Below are 24567 nucleotides of genomic sequence, written 5' to 3' on the forward strand. Positions count from 1 at the left end.
AAGTGAGGCATAGGTTGAGGGGGTCGATAGAAAAGTGCACATGTAAATGGGACCACAGGAGAAACAGAACGGACAACTAGAAAATCAACGGCCGTGATAAAATGAAATGACAGGAGCTGGAACAGGAGGTTGTAGCGGGCAATTAGGGCCACTACACCTCCAACCTTCCCTTCTGGACGATTGGCACGTACAACATAGTATGAGTCAGGGAGAGCCGCAAGGACATCAGGCAGAGAGTCAGAAGAGAACCAAGTTTCAGTAAGAAATAGGATATCGGGTTTAAACGTATCTAGGAAGTTGAAGAGCTCCAGTTGGTGTTTAACCGCTGAGCGGGTGTTAAGAAGATAGATTGATACTACAGGCGGGGAGCTATGGGTGTCGGGGGGCCGGGAAAGGGCCTCAGAGGTACCAGGTGACAAAAGGGAATCTGGTAGTCCGTGTATCTGGGGGTATGAAATAGTGGGGTTAGATTGTAGCATGCCAAGGTTTCCAATGTGTTTAACAACAAGGGGTGGTGATGGACAAAGTTTCTGAATTAAGCAGAATACTCTCACCCAGTCAAGAGATCAGGGCTAGATCCAACACCGTTTTTTAGCTCACTGCACCATCCCAGCGCAGAACCTGGCTATATGCAAATTAGTCTGTTCCTGTCCCAATGCATGATGGGAACAGGGCAAACCAAACTACCTAGCCAATTCTTACACTGGGAAGGAAACAAGCTTCCGGGGACCGGTTTCTGGCATTACAGCCGTCTTCGGCCCGGCTTGCTTGAATCCTGATGGTGCAATGAGCAAGGGACTCACATCTGAGTATACCCTTCCACGCTTATGGTGGACAAAATATTTAACAACAAGGGGTGGTGATGGACAAAGTTTCTGAATTAAGCAGAATACTCTCACCCAGTCAAGAGATCAGGGCTAGATCCAACACCGTTTTTTAGCTCACTGCACCATCCCAGCGCAGAACCTGGCTATATGCAAATTAGTCTGTTCCTGTCCCAGTGCATGATGGGAACAGGGCAAACCAAACTACCAAGCCAATTCTTACACTGGGAAGGAAACAAGCTTCCGGGGACCGGTTTCTGGCATACAGCCGTCTTCGGCCCGGCTTGCTTGAATCCTGATGGTGCAATGAGCAAGGGACTCACATCTGAGTATACCCTTCCACGCTCATGGTGGACAAAATATTTAACAACAAGGGGTGGTGATGGACAAAGTTTCTGAATTAAGCAGAATACTCTCACCCAGTCAAGAGATCAGGGCTAGATCCAACACCGTTTTTTAGCTCACTGCACCATCCTAGCGCAGATCCTGGCTATATGAAAATTAGTCTGTTCCTGTCCCAGTGCATGATGCGAACAGGGCAAACCAAACTACCAAGCCAATTCTTACACTGGGAAGGAAACAAGCTTCCGGGGACTGGTTTCTGGCATTACAGCCATCTTCGGCCCGGCTTGCTTGAATCCTGATGGTGCAATGAGCAAGGGACTCACATCTGAGTATACCCTTCCACGCTTTTGGTGGACAAAATATTTAACAACAAGGGGTGGTGAAGAATTGGCTTGGTAGTTTAGTCTGCCCTGTTCCCATGATGCACTGGGCCAGGGACAGACTGATTTGCATATAGCCAGGTTCTGAGCTGGGATGGTGCAGTGAGATAAATTAAGGTGATGGATCAAGCCCTGATCTTTGGACTGGGTAAGAGTGGTCTGCTTAATTCAGACACTCTGTTCATCACCACCCCCTTTTCTGAATCATTTTTGGCCACTATAGGTGTGGCAGGGTATACTCAGACATGAGTCCCTTTCTCACTGCACCATCAGGATTCAAGCAAGCCGGGCCGAAGACGGCTGAAATGCCAGAAACCGGTCCCCGGTAGCTTGTCTCCTTTCTGGTGAAGAATTGGCTTGGTAGTTTAGTCTGCCCTGTTCCCATGATGCACTGGGCCAGGGACAGACTGATTTGCATATAGCCAGGTTCTGAGCTGGGATGGTGCAGTGAGATAAATAACGGTGATGGATCAAGCCCTGATCTTTGGACTGGGTAAGAGTGGTCTGCTTAATTCAGACACTCTGTTCATCACCACCCCCTTTTCTGAATCGTTTTTGGCCACTGTAGGTGTGGCAGGGTATACTCAGACATGAGTCCCTTTCTCACTGCACCATCAGGATTCAAGCAAGCCGGGCCGAAGACGGCTGAAATGCCAGAAACCGGTCCCCGGTAGCTTGTCTCCTTTCTGGTGAAGAATTGGCTTGGTAGTTTAGTCTGCCCTGTTCCCATGATGCACTGGGCCAGGGACAGACTGATTTGCATATAGCCTGGTTCTGAGCTGGGATGGTGCAGTGAGATAAATAACGGTGATGGATCAAGCCCTGATCTTTGGACTGGGTAAGAGTGGTCTGCTTAATTCAGACACTCTGTTCATCACCACCCCCTTTTCTGAAAGGTTTCCAATGTGAGCGAGGGTAGGGGCACTAAGCGGCCAATTGCCCTGGAGTGCCATAAGTTGTTTGGAAGAATAATTTATTAATTGGGCATAATGGTAGGCCCCGAGCCCCGGTCGGCCGCGGTCGGCCGCGGACGGGCGCAGACGGGCTTGCCTTTGGCACATCTTCGGCGTGCCACCGGTGCGCCCACTGCACGCGTCCGCTGCGCGTGCACATAGGCCCTGGATTAAGTAGGTCGAAGCGCGGAAGGCTAGAGTGCTGACCTTCAATGATCGCCGGAAGTGGAACCAGCACCGAGAGCCCTCCGAACAATCGGCACACAGCCGTCTCGGACCGGGGCTAGGCGTGAGTAAGCAGGAATAAAAACAGCACAATTGTGACAGAATAAAGTAATTCTTAAAAATATACGTTTTTTTTAAAAGAGCGAGATCACAGGGGCATTCACGCACAGCTAGCGACCATCCACTGCCACCGGGTGCCAGTCGCGTCTATACATGTTCTATAACATCATTAATAACATAACTGCGACATTTGAAATTACATCATTGATGACAAAACTGTGCATGGCTGGGGCTCAAGTTATTGTTACCTAAGGGCACCAGATACAGCTACTTGAGATAACTATAAGTGGTGAATTACAGTGGTTTGCTTAGTTTAAAATGCAACTTTGCCACTGAAACCTTCACCTAATTATAATGTCGCTTCAAACTTTGCTTTTTTAGTATATATTTCACCACAGTTCCACCAGTGTTGCCATATGCCAGGATAGGTTCTTCGTTTGTGAAGTTGGATACACTTTAACATGCATAAGCCTCCCAACAGGCACTCACGGGGTTCAGTATCCATGTTCTTTATTGTTCGAAGTAAGCAGACTCATTCTTAGCAATATGCCTTTCTCAATGCGTGTCAATAGGAAATGCTGCTATCATTAGTGATGTAATTTGAGATGTCATCAGTGATGTGACTGACCATGTCATGAGTGATGCAGTATGTGAGGTAATATGCAGTGCATTGCGGGGGCTTATGTAATAGTTATCTCAGGTAATCATAACTGCTGAATTTCTATGGTTTTGTATACCCACAGAGCTACACACACATGCATACAGCCACTGACACACCCATACAACCACTTACGCAAAGACTTATATACCCATATTACCAACGACACAGCCATTGACATACTCAAACACCCACTTACGCACCTACCTAGTCTGTGACACACCTACTCACACACCCACACAGCCAGTCAAGGACCTACTCACTCACTCAGTCACACACTCACAAACTCACTCAGCAACCAATACCACCACTCACACACTCAGTTAGAGACCCATACAGCGTCTTCACTCGCTCACACAACATCAAAACCAAATACACATCGACTCACAAACCTATATAGACACTCTCTTAGATGCCCATGTAGCCGGTTATATGCCTACTGTATTAAATATTTTGTTGTTTTGGTTGAGGAAAACCCATTGCTATTATGTATTGAATGTGTGCTTTTGGTTTGGGATCTGCAATGCTCAACACAATAAACTATGATCCATAATCGGCACTATGACCATTTGGTTGCAGTAGAATGAGCCAGTTTTGAAGATAAAAGGGAGCTAAAATGGAGGAGGGCAAGTAGAATACAAAAGAGCATATTTGATTGGATGGTGGAAATGTGCATGGTGATGATGATGATGGTTCCCCAATGGTGCTATATAAGTGGACTGTCCTGGTGCACCTGCTTTCGCCTGCATCATCTGGCTGTAGACCCTTTCATGAATTGTTTTTGAGTGCTTCCACAAGTAACTTGTCCCATGCAAATACTTCTTGGCAGGTCCCCTGGATAACTGCTTGCTGTTAATATTGCACTGTATGAATTTAGTTGTAACCTTCTTTTTCCCTGTAGGTATTGTAAAATGCTTCCAGACAACACTTTGTTTTATTCTTGGTGGTCTAAACATATATCTACCTCTATCTGGATAACTTGTGCACAAACGTTTATTTGTAAATAATGAAATAAGTTACGCTATGATTATTTGTTAATTGTTTGGTTTAAACTGTGTTGCAATGTGATAATAAAAATATATTTGTACAGTTATAAAAATATATATTACTAATATAAATTATGGATCACAAACACACCCATACCGGTACTCATACATGAACACACACACCTATTGAGTCATTCACACAGGTACTTAAACATATACTCACATACCCACTCAAAATCCCATACAGTCACACAACCATTTACACATGCAAACACCTACCCACATAGACCAATACAGCCATTCACAGACCACCTACCACACTCATAGACACTCACACATAAATTCACAGACTGATATAGCCCCTCAATCACCCAGCTATACACTCATTCACCCACTCACTCACACACCCACACACACCAATAGAGCTACTTAGACACCTCACCTATACAGTGATAAAGCCACACAGCGACTGACACACCCATGCACAGACCAATACAGTCACTGACACACCCAGCCACTCACCAATTCAGCACAGTCAGAACCAGGCTCACACTAATACAACCTCTAACACACCCAGGGACACACCAATACAGTCACTGACATACCCAGACATACACTGATACAACTACTGACACACCAAGCTGCACTCTGATACAGAAACTGGCACACCCCAAAACATATTCATACAACCAGTGACACACCCAGTCATGCATCGATACAGCCACTTATACACTCAGCCAAACACTGATGCAGCCTCTCAAACAGCCATACATATACTGATACAGCCACTGACACACCCAGCCACACACTAACATGGATGCTAACACACCCAGGCACACATTGTTACAGACACTGACACACCCATCCAAACACTCCTAAACCCATTAACACACCCCATCACACATGGATAGAGCCACTTACACACCTTAGCAAACATTGGTACATACACTGACACACCCAACCACACTCTGATACAGATTAATGCACACACTGATACAACCACTGACACTCACAGGCAGACACTAATACAGTCACTGAGACACCCAGTCTCAAACCCATACAGCCACTGACACATTAAAAACAAAGAATTAGCTCTTTGTTTGACCAGATGGTAGTTCTGTAAAGAACCATTTTTTTGTAGAAGATTTTTGTAATCCTTTCTTTTTTTAGCAAAAAGTAAACACGGTAGCAACAGTGTAAGGATAGGGAAATGAAAAGAAGCAACTTGCTTCAGTCTTTAAAAAAAACATTATGTGGTAACTATAAGTATACAAAATATTACAGGGATGTTCTAGTTCGGGTCAGATTTCACATGTACAAAACCATAGAAATTCAGCAATTATAGTTACTTGAGCTAACTATACTGTACGCCCCCGCAATGCACTGCTTATGACCTCACAATTTAAATCATTCATGACATAGTCAGTGACATCACTGGTGTAATTTTGTTCAGTAGTTTTTGAAATATGAAGGGTTAAATGTATTTGTGTACCTGCATGGAGGGACTCACTAAAGAGTCTTACGAAGTGCAATTAAAAAAAAGAGCATTCCGGATGGCCAAGGGAGTTTTTATTTTTCCTTGGACCAGTTTGCTCCGGCGGGCATCAGACTTCCATGGGGCCCCCTCCACCTGGGGCCATGTTTGTCAACTAAGGGGAGGGGGCACGAAGCCCCCCTACATGAGCCTTGTTAGGCTTTGGGGACCCAATCCCAACAGAAATCAATGAAAAAGGTGAGGGGGCATACAGCTCCCTTAATAAGCTTCAAAAGGCCACAGGGACCTCATAGCTGGGGCCTAAATAACTTAAAATGGAGGGGGACATTTAAACTTAATATTGGCCTGGGAGATATTGTAAGTCATAAGCAGTGCACGGCGGGGGCACAAGTTTAAATTAGCTATGCTAACAATAACTGGTCTGTGATTCTTTGAGTTCAAAACGTTATGTTGTCACAGACATATTCACCTAACTATAACGTTACTTTAACCTTCGTTTTTTCTCAGTATATATATATATATATATATATATATACATATAAAAAACAAGAGTTGCCTCAAATTGAAGGAGTCTCACCCAGCGAGTTTTCACCATTTATTCAAGGAGTAGCGTGAGCCTTCCGTCAGTTAAAAACATCAGTATCTGCGCCAGACGCGTTTCGAGCATGTCCTGCTCTTGATCACTGGCATACGCAGAAGGCAGCAACAGGAAAAGCGCGCCACACCTCAAGGTTGATTTTATCCCCGCCCCGATGGGCGTATACACAAGTGCACCTTGGGCGGCGTAGTTTGCTCAATGTTCATACCCCAGTGGGTCCCATGCTGCCAATGTTTAAACCAAGTGGGGATGTCTGCAACAGTCAGGTAGGTGCTCCGCAAAATACAGCATCCATGAACAAAGACTCGTTGTTCCCTGTGCATCTAATGTCCTGATGCACCGGACCTGCTTGATGGGCAGTGGGACTCCCTCGCGACTCGGGCCAGCCGCTATAAACAAAAAACAAGAGTTGCCTCAAATTGAAGGAGTCTCACCCAGCGAGTTTTCACCATTTATTCAAGGAGTAGCGTGAGCCTTCCGTCAGTTAAAAACATCAGTATCTGCGCCAGACGCGTTTCGAGCATGTCCTGCTCTTGATCACTGGCATACGCAGAAGGCAGCAACAGGAAAAGCGCGCCACACCTCAAGGTTGATTTTATCCCCGCCCCGATGGGCGTATACACAAGTGCACCTTGGGCGGCGTAGTTTGCTCAATGTTCATACCCCAGTGGGTCCCATGCTGCCAATGTTTAAACCAAGTGGGGATGTCTGCAACAGTCAGGTAGGTGCTCCGCAAAATACAGCATCCATGAACAAAGACTCGTTGTTCCCTGTGCATCTAATGTCCTGATGCACCGGACCTGCTTGATGGGCAGTGGGACTCCCTCGCGACTCGGGCCAGCCGCTATAAACAAAAAACAAGAGTTGCCTCAAATTGAAGGAGTCTCACCCAGCGAGTTTTCACCATTTATTCAAGGAGTAGCGTGAGCCTTCCGTCAGTTAAAAACATCAGTATCTGCGCCAGACGCGTTTCGAGCATGTCCTGCTCTTGATCACTGGCATACGCAGAAGGCAGCAACAGGAAAAGCGCGCCACACCTCAAGGTTGATTTTATCCCCGCCCCGATGGGCGTATACACAAGTGCACCTTGGGCGGCGTAGTTTGCTCAATGTTCATACCCCAGTGGGTCCCATGCTGCCAATGTTTAAACCAAGTGGGGATGTCTGCAACAGTCAGGTAGGTGCTCCGCAAAATACAGCATCCATGAACAAAGACTCGTTGTTCCCTGTGCATCTAATGTCCTGATGCACCGGACCTGCTTGATGGGCAGTGGGACTCCCTCGCGACTCGGGCCAGCCGCTATAAACAAAAAACAAGAGTTGCCTCAAATTGAAGGAGTCTCACCCAGCGAGTTTTCACCATTTATTCAAGGAGTAGCGTGAGCCTTCCGTCAGTTAAAAACATCAGTATCTGCGCCAGACGCGTTTCGAGCATGTCCTGCTCTTGATCACTGGCATACGCAGAAGGCAGCAACAGGAAAAGCGCGCCACACCTCAAGGTTGATTTTATACTGATGTTTTTAACTGACGGAAGGCTCACGCTACTCCTTGAATAAATGGTGAAAACTCGCTGGGTGAGACTCCTTCAATTTGAGGCAACTCTTGTTTTTTGTTTATAGCGGCTGGCCCGAGTCGCGAGGGAGTCCCACTGCCCATCAAGCAGGTCCGGTGCATCAGGACATTAGATGCACAGGGAACAACGAGTCTTTGTTCATGGATGCTGTATTTTGCGGAGCACCTACCTGACTGTTGCAGACATCCCCACTTGGTTTAAACATTGGCAGCATGGGACCCACTGGGGTATGAACATTGAGCAAACTACGCCGCCCAAGGTGCACTTGTGTATACGCCCATCGGGGCGGGGATAAAATCAACCTTGAGGTGTGGCGCGCTTTTCCTGTTGCTGCCTTCTGCGTATGCCAGTGATCAAGAGCAGGACATGCTCGAAACGCGTCTGGCGCAGATACTGATGTTTTTAACTGACGGAAGGCTCACGCTACTCCTTGAATAAATGGTGAAAACTCGCTGGGTGAGACTCCTTCAATTTGAGGCAACTCTTGTTTTTTGTTTATAGCGGCTGGCCCGAGTCGCGAGGGAGTCCCACTGCCCATCAAGCAGGTCCGGTGCATCAGGACATTAGATGCACAGGGAACAACGAGTCTTTGTTCATGGATGCTGTATTTTGCGGAGCACCTACCTGACTGTTGCAGACATCCCCACTTGGTTTAAACATTGGCAGCATGGGACCCACTGGGGTATGAACATTGAGCAAACTACGCCGCCCAAGGTGCACTTGTGTATACGCCCATCGGGGCGGGGATAAAATCAACCTTGAGGTGTGGCGCGCTTTTCCTGTTGCTGCCTTCTGCGTATGCCAGTGATCAAGAGCAGGACATGCTCGAAACGCGTCTGGCGCAGATACTGATGTTTTTAACTGACGGAAGGCTCACGCTACTCCTTGAATAAATGGTGAAAACTCGCTGGGTGAGACTCCTTCAATTTGAGGCAACTCTTGTTTTTTGTTTATAGCGGCTGGCCCGAGTCGCGAGGGAGTCCCACTGCCCATCAAGCAGGTCCGGTGCATCAGGACATTAGATGCACAGGGAACAACGAGTCTTTGTTCATGGATGCTGTATTTTGCGGAGCACCTACCTGACTGTTGCAGACATCCCCACTTGGTTTAAACATTGGCAGCATGGGACCCACTGGGGTATGAACATTGAGCAAACTACGCCGCCCAAGGTGCACTTGTGTATACGCCCATCGGGGCGGGGATAAAATCAACCTTGAGGTGTGGCGCGCTTTTCCTGTTGCTGCCTTCTGCGTATGCCAGTGATCAAGAGCAGGACATGCTCGAAACGCGTCTGGCGCAGATACTGATGTTTTTAACTGACGGAAGGCTCACGCTACTCCTTGAATAAATGGTGAAAACTCGCTGGGTGAGACTCCTTCAATTTGAGGCAACTCTTGTTTTTTGTTTATAGCGGCTGGCCCGAGTCGCGAGGGAGTCCCACTGCCCATCAAGCAGGTCCGGTGCATCAGGACATTAGATGCACAGGGAACAACGAGTCTTTGTTCATGGATGCTGTATTTTGCGGAGCACCTACCTGACTGTTGCAGACATCCCCACTTGGTTTAAACATTGGCAGCATGGGACCCACTGGGGTATGAACATTGAGCAAACTACGCCGCCCAAGGTGCACTTGTGTATACGCCCATCGGGGCGGGGATAAAATCAACCTTGAGGTGTGGCGCGCTTTTCCTGTTGCTGCCTTCTGCGTATGCCAGTGATCAAGAGCAGGACATGCTCGAAACGCGTCTGGCGCAGATACTGATGTTTTTAACTGACGGAAGGCTCACGCTACTCCTTGAATAAATGGTGAAAACTCGCTGGGTGAGACTCCTTCAATTTGAGGCAACTCTTGTTTTTTGTTTATAGCGGCTGGCCCGAGTCGCGAGGGAGTCCCACTGCCCATCAAGCAGGTCCGGTGCATCAGGACATTAGATGCACAGGGAACAACGAGTCTTTGTTCATGGATGCTGTATTTTGCGGAGCACCTACCTGACTGTTGCAGACATCCCCACTTGGTTTAAACATTGGCAGCATGGGACCCACTGGGGTATGAACATTGAGCAAACTACGCCGCCCAAGGTGCACTTGTGTATACGCCCATCGGGGCGGGGATAAAATCAACCTTGAGGTGTGGCGCGCTTTTCCTGTTGCTGCCTTCTGCGTATGCCAGTGATCAAGAGCAGGACATGCTCGAAACGCGTCTGGCGCAGATACTGATGTTTTTAACTGACGGAAGGCTCACGCTACTCCTTGAATAAATGGTGAAAACTCGCTGGGTGAGACTCCTTCAATTTGAGGCAACTCTTGTTTTTTGTTTATAGCGGCTGGCCCGAGTCGCGAGGGAGTCCCACTGCCCATCAAGCAGGTCCGGTGCATCAGGACATTAGATGCACAGGGAACAACGAGTCTTTGTTCATGGATGCTGTATTTTGCGGAGCACCTACCTGACTGTTGCAGACATCCCCACTTGGTTTAAACATTGGCAGCATGGGACCCACTGGGGTATGAACATTGAGCAAACTACGCCGCCCAAGGTGCACTTGTGTATACGCCCATCGGGGCGGGGATAAAATCAACCTTGAGGTGTGGCGCGCTTTTCCTGTTGCTGCCTTCTGCGTATGCCAGTGATCAAGAGCAGGACATGCTCGAAACGCGTCTGGCGCAGATACTGATGTTTTTAACTGACGGAAGGCTCACGCTACTCCTTGAATAAATGGTGAAAACTCGCTGGGTGAGACTCCTTCAATTTGAGGCAACTCTTGTTTTTTGTTTATAGCGGCTGGCCCGAGTCGCGAGGGAGTCCCACTGCCCATCAAGCAGGTCCGGTTCATCAGGACATTAGATGCACAGGGAACAACGAGTCTTTGTTCATGGATGCTGTATTTTGCGGAGCACCTACCTGACTGTTGCAGACATCCCCACTTGGTTTAAACATTGGCAGCATGGGACCCACTGGGGTATGAACATTGAGCAAACTACGCCGCCCAAGGTGCACTTGTGTATACGCCCATCGGGGCGGGGATAAAATCAACCTTGAGGTGTGGCGCGCTTTTCCTGTTGCTGCCTTCTGCGTATGCCAGTGATCAAGAGCAGGACATGCTCGAAACGCGTCTGGCGCAGATACTGATGTTTTTAACTGACGGAAGGCTCACGCTACTCCTTGAATAAATGGTGAAAACTCGCTGGGTGAGACTCCTTCAATTTGAGGCAACTCTTGTTTTTTGTTTATAGCGGCTGGCCCGAGTCGCGAGGGAGTCCCACTGCCCATCAAGCAGGTCCGGTGCATCAGGACATTAGATGCACAGGGAACAACGAGTCTTTGTTCATGGATGCTGTATTTTGCGGAGCACCTACCTGACTGTTGCAGACATCCCCACTTGGTTTAAACATTGGCAGCATGGGACCCACTGGGGTATGAACATTGAGCAAACTACGCCGCCCAAGGTGCACTTGTGTATACGCCCATCGGGGCGGGGATAAAATCAACCTTGAGGTGTGGCGCGCTTTTCCTGTTGCTGCCTTCTGCGTATGCCAGTGATCAAGAGCAGGACATGCTCGAAACGCGTCTGGCGCAGATACTGATGTTTTTAACTGACGGAAGGCTCACGCTACTCCTTGAATAAATGGTGAAAACTCGCTGGGTGAGACTCCTTCAATTTGAGGCAACTCTTGTTTTTTGTTTATAGCGGCTGGCCCGAGTCGCGAGGGAGTCCCACTGCCCATCAAGCAGGTCCGGTGCATCAGGACATTAGATGCACAGGGAACAACGAGTCTTTGTTCATGGATGCTGTATTTTGCGGAGCACCTACCTGACTGTTGCAGACATCCCCACTTGGTTTAAACATTGGCAGCATGGGACCCACTGGGGTATGAACATTGAGCAAACTACGCCGCCCAAGGTGCACTTGTGTATACGCCCATCGGGGCGGGGATAAAATCAACCTTGAGGTGTGGCGCGCTTTTCCTGTTGCTGCCTTCTGCGTATGCCAGTGATCAAGAGCAGGACATGCTCGAAACGCGTCTGGCGCAGATACTGATGTTTTTAACTGACGGAAGGCTCACGCTACTCCTTGAATAAATGGTGAAAACTCGCTGGGTGAGACTCCTTCAATTTGAGGCAACTCTTGTTTTTTATATATATATACATATATAAATATATATATAACCTACTGGCGGTCACCAGTAGGTAGTTACAGTTAGGACCTAGTTTCCATAGGAAATCCATAGGAAATCTGCAACATTCTATTTGGAATAACTTTGGCGCCGGTTGACAAATCTTCACAGAATTTTCAAAAAAGATGAGGCGCTCCGCTAGGCTCCTTCCCTGAAAGTTTTGGGGTGATTCGTGAGGTGGGGACCAGGAAAAAGGGGGGTCCCAAAACGTGTTTTCCCCATGCAATTTTCCATAGGGTTCTTTAAGTGAGGCTACAGCCCGAACTGCTGAACGGAATTACACCAAATTTGGCAAAAAGGTAGAGTTTGGTTTGCAGATTACGCTTTTTGTTCAATGGTGTAAATCCGTTCAGTAGTTCCTTAGAAAATCATAGATATATATCCGAAGTTGTACCGTACGTGTACCGTCCGATGAGAACCGAGTATCGCCCCTCTGGCGCAGCCTCTTATACACAAAGTGAGACACTGATACAGATATTTAAGTAGTTAAACATTACTCGTTAATACATGTATTCACTAAGATACACTTAATAAGTCAGTTATACAATCAATTTTACCAAAAAAATCCATTTAGACACTTATTTATCCATTTATTCTTCCATCAACCTTTAGATATACATATATAAAAAATATATATTTTTCAGAATGACACACATTCACTGGATGATGTCATGAGTGTTGTCATGAGTGATGTCATTTGAGTTGTCATCAGTGATGTCATGAGTGATGTCACTGACCATGTCATGAGTGATGTAATATGTGACGTCATTAGCAATGCATTGCAGGAGTGTGAGTTATAGTTAGCTGAACTAACTATAACGGGGGAATTTCAATGGTTTTGAATGAGTGAAATGTCCAGCTAACTATAACATGTGTGAAACCAAACGTTTTTTTAAGTGAATTTCTAAGGTTTTTTAAAATGCTCATTCCTAACTATAACGTGGCTGAAACTTATGTTTTGTTTTCCAGTTAACATATATATATATATATATATATATATATATATATATATATATATATATATATATATGAATCCAGCAGAGTTTGCCAGTCCCCCAGCCGTCTTGCTGTGGCAGGCTCGAGCGAGGAGGCGACCCTCTAATATTTCAAAACAGCAACTTTACCATCTGAAAGAAGTCAGCTCGAGCCCAGATTCGTTAGCGTGAAGTTTTTATTCAACACACAGGATGCCAGGGTGTTTTTTGGCATCCTGTGTGTTGAATAAAAACTTCACGCTAACGAATCTGGGCTCGAGCTGACTTCTTTCGGATGGTAAAGTTGCTGTTTTTAAATATATATATATATATATATATATATATATATATATATTACTCTCAAACGATCCCGTCGCAGAGGGAACAACTTCAAGTCGGTGCTTGGTTCGGGGCCAGGACCGGGTCCGATGATTCTTCTCGCAAAAAAGGAAAACCAGCACTCCGCTCTTTGGAATTGTAGATTTATTAAGACACTGTTACAGCCTACGCGTTTCGAACCAGATGGTCCGTTGTCACGGCAGTGTTACACAGTTGTCCTACTTTACTTACAACTATATATCTTTTGGTGCTTGTCGAAGTGCATTATGGGACATGCAGTTTAAGGCTTATTTTGCTTAATTATTTTTAACATTTTGGTCATGTTAACATTCTTGTGCATGCTACCATTTTACTAAATTGTAGGCTTAGTGCCATACATCAGTTTCGTTTGTTTGAAAGCACTCAGACTGTGTGTCAAGGCAGTGTCTATGATTGCACAGTAATGGAAATGTGTCATCCTGGTTTTTGCCATGTGTTGATTTATCAGGCTGTGCAAACAGTTTGATTCCTCGGGCTGAGTGCCCTTGTCACTGCCATTAATTAGACACTACAATATACATTCGCACAAAATAAAGAGAGCAAACAATTATCAGTCATAAGTGGATTCCCAAATGTTAAGTTCCCTTCGGCATAGTTCAGAGTACATTTTTAGAGGTGAAAATAAAGTTCTTCGCTCTCGTTCAGTCCTAACGGTTGTTTAGTGTTGAAGCGCATGATTAGTCTTGATTCAAGTCTTTTTAACTTTTGTTTTTTATTTCCACCACGTTCATGTTGCTGTATTGCCGCCAGGCCAAAAAAGTGGGTGTCCTTCCACGTTTTATTGGGATGGGTTGCTATGTGTTTTGCCATAGCATATGTGAAATCTTTGTTCTGTATCGCACGGATGTGCTCCAACATTCTTTTTTTCAGGGTGCAAGTGGTGCTGCCGATGTATTGCTTTCCGCAATAACATTGTAGCATATAGACTACAAAACTAGTTTCACACGTGATGTGCTCTCTTATGGTATGAGTCTTGCCTTTGGGATCATTGATTGCTTTCATATTTTTTCCTATTTTGCAGGCTTTACAAGTGGTACATCTTACGAAACCTTTCTTCTTTTCCGTAAGCCAATTGGGCGTTTTCTTTTCTTCGTAATGGCTATGTACCAAATGGTCCGCGAGGTTGGGAGCTCTTCTGTAGGTCATTAGGGGCCTGTCTCCTATGTTTTTGCCTATATCAGGGTCTTTCTGTATCAGATGCCAGTACTTGTTTAGAATCTTACGTATTTTATGACATTCCTTGCTATAAGTAACGATCATCCTGGGGGGATCGGTCTTTGTTTGTTCATTAGTCAACTCTATATCCGATGATTTGGGTAATAGTATGTCTGCTCGGGTTTTTGTTCTGGCCTTTATTTCTCCCTGGATGATGTCTTCATGTTTGTATCCGCGTTGTAAGAATCTTTTTTTGGATTCATCAAAGTTTCTTTCCATTTCTTTTTCTTCTGAGCAGTTTCTCCGCATCCTTAATAGTTCACTGTACGGAATACTTTTCTTCAGTTTTTCAGGATGAAAGCTTTTTCCGTGCAGGATACTATTTGTGGCTGTTTTTTTCCTGAAAGTTGTGGTATGTATCTGATTATCTTGAACATATACTTTTGTATCCAGGAATTCCACCTCTTTGTTGCTTATATTGTAGGTGAATTTTAAGCCAACTTGGTTGTTGTTAAGTTCTTCGAAGAAAATTAGGAATTCAGATCTCGTTCCTTTCCATAGTAGGAAGAGGTCATCAATGTAGCGTAACCATAACGCTACATCGATCATATGGTGGTCGTTTTCTTCTCTCCAAGCTATGCTCCTCTCCCACCACCCCATCATGAGGTTAGCATAGCTTGGAGAGAAGGAAACTCCCATCGCGGTACCGCACTTCTGCATGTAGACCTTCTTATTAAAAAGGAAAACATTGTTATATAGACAAGTTCTGATCATCTCTATGAGCATTTTCGAATGATCTCGTTCTGTAATTGGTCACTGCATTAGGAAATAAAGTACTGCTTGTATGCCAATCTCGTGTTCTATGGATGTATACAACGAGATAACATCAATAGTCACTAGCATATAAGTTGATTGCCATTGGGTATCCATCAAGATACGCAAAAAGTCCCCGGTGTCTTTTATGTACGAACTCAAAGTAGGTACAATCGGGGCAAGGAAATGATCCACATATTCTGCCATATGTTCATATAAACTGCCACAACTGGAGATGATCGGTCTCCCTGGGGGTTTGTTCAGAGTCTTGTGGATCTTGGGAAGAAAGTATATAGTAGGTGCGATGGGATGCTCTACCATTAAGAATTTCTTTTCTTCTTCAGTTATTAATCCTTTTTCTCTCCAACCATGTAGTTTCAAAGCCAATTCAGTTTTGAGTTTTGATGTTGGATCTTGGGTTAGACATATGTAATTTTTGGTGTCACCTAGTTGTCGCATGGCTTCTTCCACATAGTCCGTTCTTTCCATAATTACTATATTTCCACCCTTGTCGGCTGGTTTGATCTCGATTGAGTTGTTGTCCTTTAAGGTTTTTAGTGCCAAACGTTCTGATTTAGATAAGTTTTCTTTATTGATGTTTTCCGTTTGTTTCATTTCTTCCAGGTCAGCCAACACTAAATCATAGAAGGTGTCAATTTTGTTCCCAGGGTTTAATATAGGGCAGAATTTTGACTTGTTTTTGAATTCTGTTGGTCTCCTTTTATCGGTTATCACTTCCATTTCTGATAGTATTTGTGTATCCGTCACTGCTGAGGCTTCTGTTTCGTTGGCTAGTTCATACGCTGTGCGAAGGCAAGGAATTTCATTAGTTGCGAATTGAGTGGTTGTATCTGTAAGTTCTGGATCCGTCATACTTTTTGTTGATGGTTGTTGTACTTGACGGGAGAATTTGGTAAAGTGTTTTTGGAGTTTTAATTTTCTCACATATTTATAGAGATCGATTTTAGTGTCCACAATGTCCTGATGCATCTCCGGACCGAAGGACAGGCCTTTATTGAGAAGTCTACGTTCTTCCTCGGTGGGCGTGTATCTTGAAAGATTTGTTATCAGGTCAGGTGGTTTCTTATCAGTTAAGTTCTTGTTGTTTGTGTTTATTTTTTGGAGGCTTTGCGATTCCGCAGGTTGTATCCGCTTTTTTTCGTTCGTTCCTTCCTCTCCTTGTTTTTCGTTTCGTGCTCTTGACTGATAGGTACCTCTTGCCATTGGTCTTGTCGTTTGGTTCCTGTTTCTGTTTCTTCCCCTTGGGGCCAGTTGTTCCTGGTGTACCAGGGTCAGTTCATCTAAAAAAGAGAGCCTACGGAGATTTCTATTAGTGCGTTGCTCCCCCTCGCTGATTTCTGATTCCGGTTCGCTGGATGATGGTGTGGTAGGTAATTCGCCTGGTGGTTTCCATTGCTGTTTGAGTATATCATATTTTTTGGCGAATGTTAGAATTGTGCCGAATTCATAATCGTCCTCATCTCTGTGGAATTTTCTTTGTTTCCGTAATTGTACCTCCTCCTCATGTTTATCAAGGTTTTTCTCCATATCCATACGCAATTTTTTTACAGTTCCACTGTCTTCTTTCAGAGCTGTGATTTGGTTTTCAATGTCTCTTATTTTGTCATGAAATTCCTCTACATCCTTTCTCGCATATTTAATGATGATCAGCATCATATTCCTTGAGCAATCCATATTGTTCATGCCCCACTCTTCTAACATCTCTGGTTTGGTGTCAGGGTGGTTTGGGAGAGTAAAGATACGCAGACCCCTCTGAACCATTTTATGTTCAATGTATTTTTCGAGGGTTAATATTTCCCATGATCTCGAAATTTCTTTTCTCATGAGTTTTTCTAGTTGCATGAAAAGCTGTTTAGCTGTGGTTACTGTAGGCTGGGATTCTTTCCTTGTTTCTTCTTTGCCGCGTTCTGATCTTTCTCTGCCTTTTTGGAATATGCTTTCTGCGAGCGTTATTCTTTTAGTAGCGCGTTCCTCCATAGTGAATTAATTGGTGGTGATTGATTGAAATTGTCTTTATATTGATTTGCTCCCTTTTTGTGGTTGCAAGTATTTTATGGACAGCTTTTCACAATGTTATTACTTCGTTAAGAGAACCTAATGACAGTATGTCATTGATTAACAGTGTCTTTATATTTTTTGTTTTTAATTCCTGCGAGCGAGGTCAAGATTTGAACAAGATTAGTTTCATCAAATTGTTCGTATTCCTGGTGGAACGTTTTGTTTTGTTAATGACCTTACTTCGACATACTGCATGCACTCGCACACTCTTCGCTTACCTGGGAGACTCCCGGTAGTGTAGCGTCCTCCGACCCAGCACTCGGGCGCTCGACCAGTGGGTGTGACGAAGGATTTCCTGACACGTTGCAGTCTCTCCTCTGTGGGCTCCAGGACGCTTCCAATTCACAGGCAGTCACGGTAATTTCGGCTTGTTAGCCTGTCGGCGTTCACACGGCCACTTTGCCACAGTTGTGCGATCCGTTGTCAGCATATGTCTGCCTCCGTGATTGCGCTTGCTGACACGTTGTAGTTTCTCCTCTGTGGGACGCTTTTGATTTACAAGCAGTCACAGTAATTGCGGCTTGGTAGCCTGTCGGCGTTCACACTGCCACTCTCCCACAGTTTGTACGGTCCGTTGTCAGTGTATGGCAGGCTCCGTAATTGCGCTTCCGCCCAGAGTTTTTCGGCGTTTCTAATCACTTGGCGTGCTGTCTACGAATCTCTGAGGAGGATTCAGGGTATGTCGGGTTCACCTCTGTTTTTTCAATATTACTCTCAAACGATCCCGTCGCAGAGGGAACAACTTCAAGTCGGTGCTTGGTTTGGGGCCAGGACGGGTCCCGATGATTCTTCTCACAAAAAAGGAAAACCAGCACTCCGCTCTTTGGAATTGTAGATTTATTAAGACACTGTTACAGCCTACGCGTTTCAAACCAGATGGTTCCTTGTCACGGCAGTGTTACACAGTTGTCCTACTTTACTTACAACTATATATCTTTTGGTGCTTGTCGAAGTGCATTGTGGGACATGCAGTTTAAGGCTTATTTTGCTTAATTATTTTTAACATTTTGGTCATGTTAACATTCTTGTGCATGCTACCATTTTACTAAATTGTAGGCTTAGTGCCATACATCAGTTTCGTTTGTTTGAAAGCACTCAGACTGTGTGTCAAGGCAGTGTCTATGATTGCACAGTTATGGAAATGTGTCCTCCTGGTTTTTGCCATGTGTTGATTTATCAGGCTGTGCAATATATATTTAAACCACCGCTTCAACTGGACTTTTGCTCTGCAGGGCTAGATATCGATCTACAGCTCCTACGCAGCACGGATTTGCTTGAACATTGGAAAGCAGAGACATGGCCCGTAGCCCACCGGAGGGCTGTTGAACTTCTAAAATTGGCAGAAAACAATGTGGGGAGATGACATGACCATACCGAAACGGAGTAATTGGGACTTCCATTCCCGGCATGCTGCTTACTGGAAAGCAGATGCCGTGCTGGTGAAAGTGGTGGCAGTCCATTTCATGTTTTCCCCATATGCCGCCCTAAGATTAAGGTGCTTGTAGCAACGAAACGTGTCAGGGAAAGATAATTAGCGGGTGATGTAATGCTGCTTTCTGAAATAAAAGGTTTTGCCAAACCCATTTCCGTGGAGTGCGACTTGATAAGCTTGGGGCTTTTGTTTTGGATATATATATATATATATATCAAACAGAACTCCTCCCAGCTTAAGAAGAAGCAGAGGCCACAGCGGGGGTACCGGAGGAAACACTTTAATTAGCTGCAACGGGCATAATGCATTTCGGCCTATCATAGGCCTTCCTCATAAGCATGGGCGAATTTTGCGAATCTCGCGTTCGCGAATTTTGCGGATTTGCGAACTCGCAATCCGCAAAATCCGCGAATTCTCGCGAATTTGCGGATTTTTTTTTTGTGTTCGCGCGGGTTTCTGCCAGTTCGCAAGGGTTTTGTACAATTTCGCAAAACGCGAACTTACCTGTCGGGTCGCAAGTTTCGCGAACTTGTTGTTTCTACGTGTCCAGCCTGTTTGGGACACTCTTCTTCATCACTGCCACTCTCTGTCACCACTGCCACTCTCTGACTACTCATGCCACCCTCTGGCCCACCCATGCCACCCTCTGTTTCATCACAGCACCCTCTGGTTGTCCAGTCAGTGTACATTATTGTGGCAACGCAAGCACACCTTCCCTGCCTCAAGTGACCTGAATTAATTTGGGGCTGATTAATGTGTCACAGAATATTTTTTTAGCTGGCACCTGCTTCCTTAGTGCTTCCTGATTAGTGATCTTTTGCACTTGCTAAGTGCTTTCATTGTTGCAAAATTAGTTACAACACCTGCCCTGCCCCAACTGACAATAATGAATTAGGGGCTGATTAATGGATTTGAACCTCCAGCCTGGCTCCTGCTTGTCTCCCTTAGCTGTAATTCAAGACCTTTGTGGCATATGTGTAACTATTCTGAGGTTCAGAGCAGGGTCACATAATAGTTGCAACTGGCAACTGAACTCTGGAGGGGCCCCTCAGGAAGCACTACAGGAAATGGCTACTAATGATGAGCCTGAACTTTTGAACCTGGTAAGTAGTTTCAGTTTTGCTAAGATCGTATTTCTGCAATTTTGCGCTTATTCGCGGGGCGCGAAGTTGTACTGGGAAGCCGCGAACTCACACGAACAGTGCGAGCAAGCCATGAAATCCGCTGCTCGCGGATTTGCGGATTTTGCGGGAGATTCGCGAATCTCGCGGATTGCGAATTTACCGAAAATCCGCAAAATCCGCGAGCGAAACGGATTTTCCGCCCATGCTTACTTCCTCAGATGCCATGTGAAGTGTTCTGGCGACTATTCTGCTCGCATAAGTAGTTCCTGCTATATATATATATATATATATATATATATATATATATATATATATATATATATATATATATATATCAAGTATCTCCGAATCCCTTTGCAGCGCCCAGCCGGAACACAGCCAAAGAAACGAATACAGACTCCAATTTTGCGTGGATCTAGCAGGTCTTTATTTCAATTTCAAATTGTCAGACGCGTTTCAAATACCTCCGTATTCTTTCTCCCCACCAACAGGAGATGCCAGTATTTCCTCATTATACGAGCAATATTTCCGCTTTCTTTGCTGAAGGTCGTTATGAATCTGGGTGGTGCATTTGTTTCAAGTTTTTTAGGTTGTTCAATTAATGTTTGAGTCCTCGTTTTCAAATCAATTTTTCTTTTGCATTTTTTCAAAACAGTGAACCACGAGTCACATTACACAAATGGAGTAATGTAAAAGCACACACAATGTCTTTCTTTTTCTTTTTATTATTTTTTAACAATTGTAACTACAATTCCCATAATGCTTCGTAATTGGCTAACATGGGATAGTACAAAAAGCAACACTGTGGAGGGACTAACCGACCGTGAGCAGGGCCAGTTGTGGCTGAAACGCGTTGGTGGGGTGAAGTGAAATAAACAAGGCTTGAGAAGTATCCTGGTTGTGCCGCCTCCTTTGTATACTAAAATTTCCTCTGGGTCAGGATCCGACCCCTGGGCCGAGCACACACTGCGGAGCGCTCTCGATTGGCTTAAGGATCACTTTGTTCAGCGATATATATATATATATATATATATATATATATATATATATATCTTAGCCTCTCCTCACTTCGACCTTCACAGTAGAAGTCACGGCACAGCAAGCAGGTAAGATTTTACAAAAGTTCTTTATTCACACACCATGTGCAAATTAAAGAAAGTGCATTGAATCGGACGGCTTATGCGTTTCGGCTACTGCTAGCCTTCCACTGGACCATAGAGTCCCTGGAGTCTAGACCATTTTTAAAGTGCTCAGTGCGGTTAAAAAAAAAACCTTTTCCATTTCCATTATATGTCTAGACTGTCAACCTTACTTAGAGGTAGTGCCATGATGGTGCTCGCCATTTTCTAGGTGTTTTGTAATTCATTATGTTTATGAAAAACATATACTAAATTCACAGTAAAGTATTTTTGTAAATAGTTTACAGTGTATATAATCTACACCTATATATTTACACACTATATATACATTTTCCGTCAGATGGGAGAGGGTGTATTCCCAACTAGAGGTTGTCTTGTTACAGTGAAGTACTCGTAATTCATGACCCTGCACAGTGTCAATCCCACCTTTTCTTACCCATTCAGTTTGATGCCTTTTACAAGTACAATTACACTTGCTCTATACATTATGTACAGTGACTCTAGGGTCCACAGGACTTCCCTTCTTGTATTGTCATTGCAATTGGCCATGGTGAGATTGTACACTTCAAAGTAAGTATTTACAATTCAATATTCCCATGTACTTTGCATCTTCAATCTGTGAAGTACATCTATATACAATGCAGGTTCCTGGGTCAGAATAGACTCTGTGTTGTAGTCCATCATCCTGGCATCATCATCAGTGTGTTATGTTTCTCAGTTCATTCTCGGAGTTGTATATAGTTAAAAAGGATTTTCCTCTCTCATGGCGAATTTTCTCCTCAAGATTCTCACACTATTTAAATGTATTTACATTGGTCGATTTCAGAAGGATTTGTAGATAAACAGTTAATCTTTTGGTCAAATGGAAGCTTTACAAATGTACAAACAGTTCGGCATCCAGATTGTGTCCAAACGGATATTCTGTGCTCATTGCCAGGATCATTCTCGATTCAAGTTTGCGTAGTTGTAGTGTCTGATCACCCCCTCTCTCAGATGGTTTACTTATTTTTATTCCAGCATATTTTAGCAAATTGGGGTTTGACTGATGGTATTTCGCAAAGTGTATGGCCATAGGATAGGTCGGGTCCTCATTCCTAATTGCTCTTAGGTGTTGGAGGATCCTTAGTTTTAGCTTATTAATTGTGCTTCCTATGTAGAATTTTCCGCATGGGCACATGAGCCTGTATACCACACATTTTGATTCACATGTTATGTGGTCCCTTATTTTCTCAGTCCGTCCAGATTGTAGTTTGTAATCTGTGATATTTGTGCCATGCTCAACATTTGGCACATTTCCAGAATCCTGGAGTTGTCAGCCATGATGATTTCTTTGGGGGTTTCAGCTGTAGGTGACTTTGTGTTAGGGTATCACGTAGTGATAAAGTTTTCCTGTAGGTGATACTCGGATAGGAGGTCAGATTTTCTTTAAGTGTTTCATCAAGAAGTAAGATTTTCCAATTTCGTCTTAAAGCCTTTTTAAGTTCACTCTGGTTGTTGTAATCGACAATCAGACGTGTCACGTTCTTCTTGTTGTCTGGTTCATGCCTCGTTCCATCACTCTTGCTATCTTCTGGCTCAAGGAGGTCTGCTCTCCTCTTCAAATTCATCCTTTTCCGTGCAGTTGCGATCACTTCATCAGGATAACCTTGTTCCTGGAATCGCTTGCTCATCCCCTCAATTTCCTTTTCTAGATCATCCGTACGGACTGCTCTATTTCAACTTCACTGGGTGTCAACTATTCGCATGAAGCATGCTGTTACACGACGTAGGTTTTCTGTAAATTTTAGTGCACAGGGTTCCTCTTTTCACAAAAACTTCTACGTCTAGGAAGATCAAGTTGGTTGCACTGATCGATGAAGAGAAGTGGAGGTTGAGATCATTTCTCTCCAGCGAGTCAATAAATATTTGGAGATCGTCGCTATTTCCGTCCCAGATGATAAATAGATCGTCGATAAAACGACACCAGACTTTAATTCTTGCTTCGTGCTTTTCTTCTTCTTCAATCACTCCAGTCTCCCACATGGCCATCAGAAGATTCGCATATGTGGGCGCAAATGATGAGCCAATTGCGGTTCCTTGTTTCTGCAGGTACAGGTTCCCCAGAAACAAAAATGCATTATGTGTTAGGCAATAAGTAAGCATTTCTATTAACATTGCTGAATGTTCCAAATAACTGATAGATCTTACTTCCAAAGCTAATGGCCTTAATCCCATCCTCATGGCGTATTGACGTGTAGAGTGATGTTACATCTATACTTGCCATTAAATAATTTACTTTCCATTTGATTCCTGAGATTTTATTAAGGAAATCCATTGTGTCCTTTAGGAACGACGGTAGTATGGTTACATAATTCATTAGGAATATGTCAATAAATCTATACAGTCCACGATCTCCGGTAATGGAATTTAGGGCTGTTGTGGGCGGTCCGAGGCAGGATATTGGAACTACTACATATTCTCTCCACAAGTCCCCTTGTTATCAGGAAACACTCGGACACCCAGGTTGTCAGCAGTTAATTTATTTGGCAAGCACAAAAATAACGCGTTTCACCATTACGGCTTGATCAAGCCGTAATGGTGAAACGCGTAGTTTTTGCACTTGCCGAATAAATGAACTGCTGACAACCTGGGTGTCTGAGTAATAGATAGATAGATAGATAGATAGATAGATAGATAGATAGATAGATAGATAGATAGATAGATAGATAGATAGATAGATAGATAGATAGATAGATAGATAGATAGATAGATAGATATCGGTTAATGAAATGTATTGCAATAAAAACAATATACCCAAACACAAGAGAGTGGCCATCTCAACAACCTACAACCAATTAATGCACATAATATGAGAGCATTGTAAATAAACTATTGCAAAAGACTGGGCTTTTCGAGTAGTCCACTTAGGCACTGGGTGCCCTAGAATCACACCTGCTCAGTGCCAGCATACCCTCCTGGGTGATAGTGCACTCTAAACATCTGGATAGCATACCACAACATAATGTAACATAACATGAAAGGAAAAGAAGAAAAACTAAAACAGGTCCTGCATTACCTTCACCAACATGCTATATCTTTCGTTTTATGCTGCAGGTTACTGAAGGAGAACATTCCATTTGAAGAGATCCATGTTTTCTTGAAAAGCAAAGTATCTTCCTAATGTTAATACATCCTTTAGCGGATCAAGAAAATACAACACACTAT

General features: G+C 44.3%; 1 protein-coding gene across 1 annotated transcript in view; it reads right to left on the reverse strand.

The window, feature by feature from the left end:
- The window catches only part of VAV3 (vav guanine nucleotide exchange factor 3), a 1223230-nt gene that overhangs the window by 533407 nt on the left and 665256 nt on the right, over positions 1-24567 (reverse strand). The gene's annotated exons all lie outside the window — the stretch shown is intronic.

The sequence above is a fragment of the Lissotriton vulgaris genome, chromosome 1_1, assembly GCF_964263255.1.
Source record: "Lissotriton vulgaris chromosome 1_1, aLisVul1.2, whole genome shotgun sequence".
Classification (NCBI taxonomy): Eukaryota; Metazoa; Chordata; class Amphibia; order Caudata; family Salamandridae; genus Lissotriton; species Lissotriton vulgaris.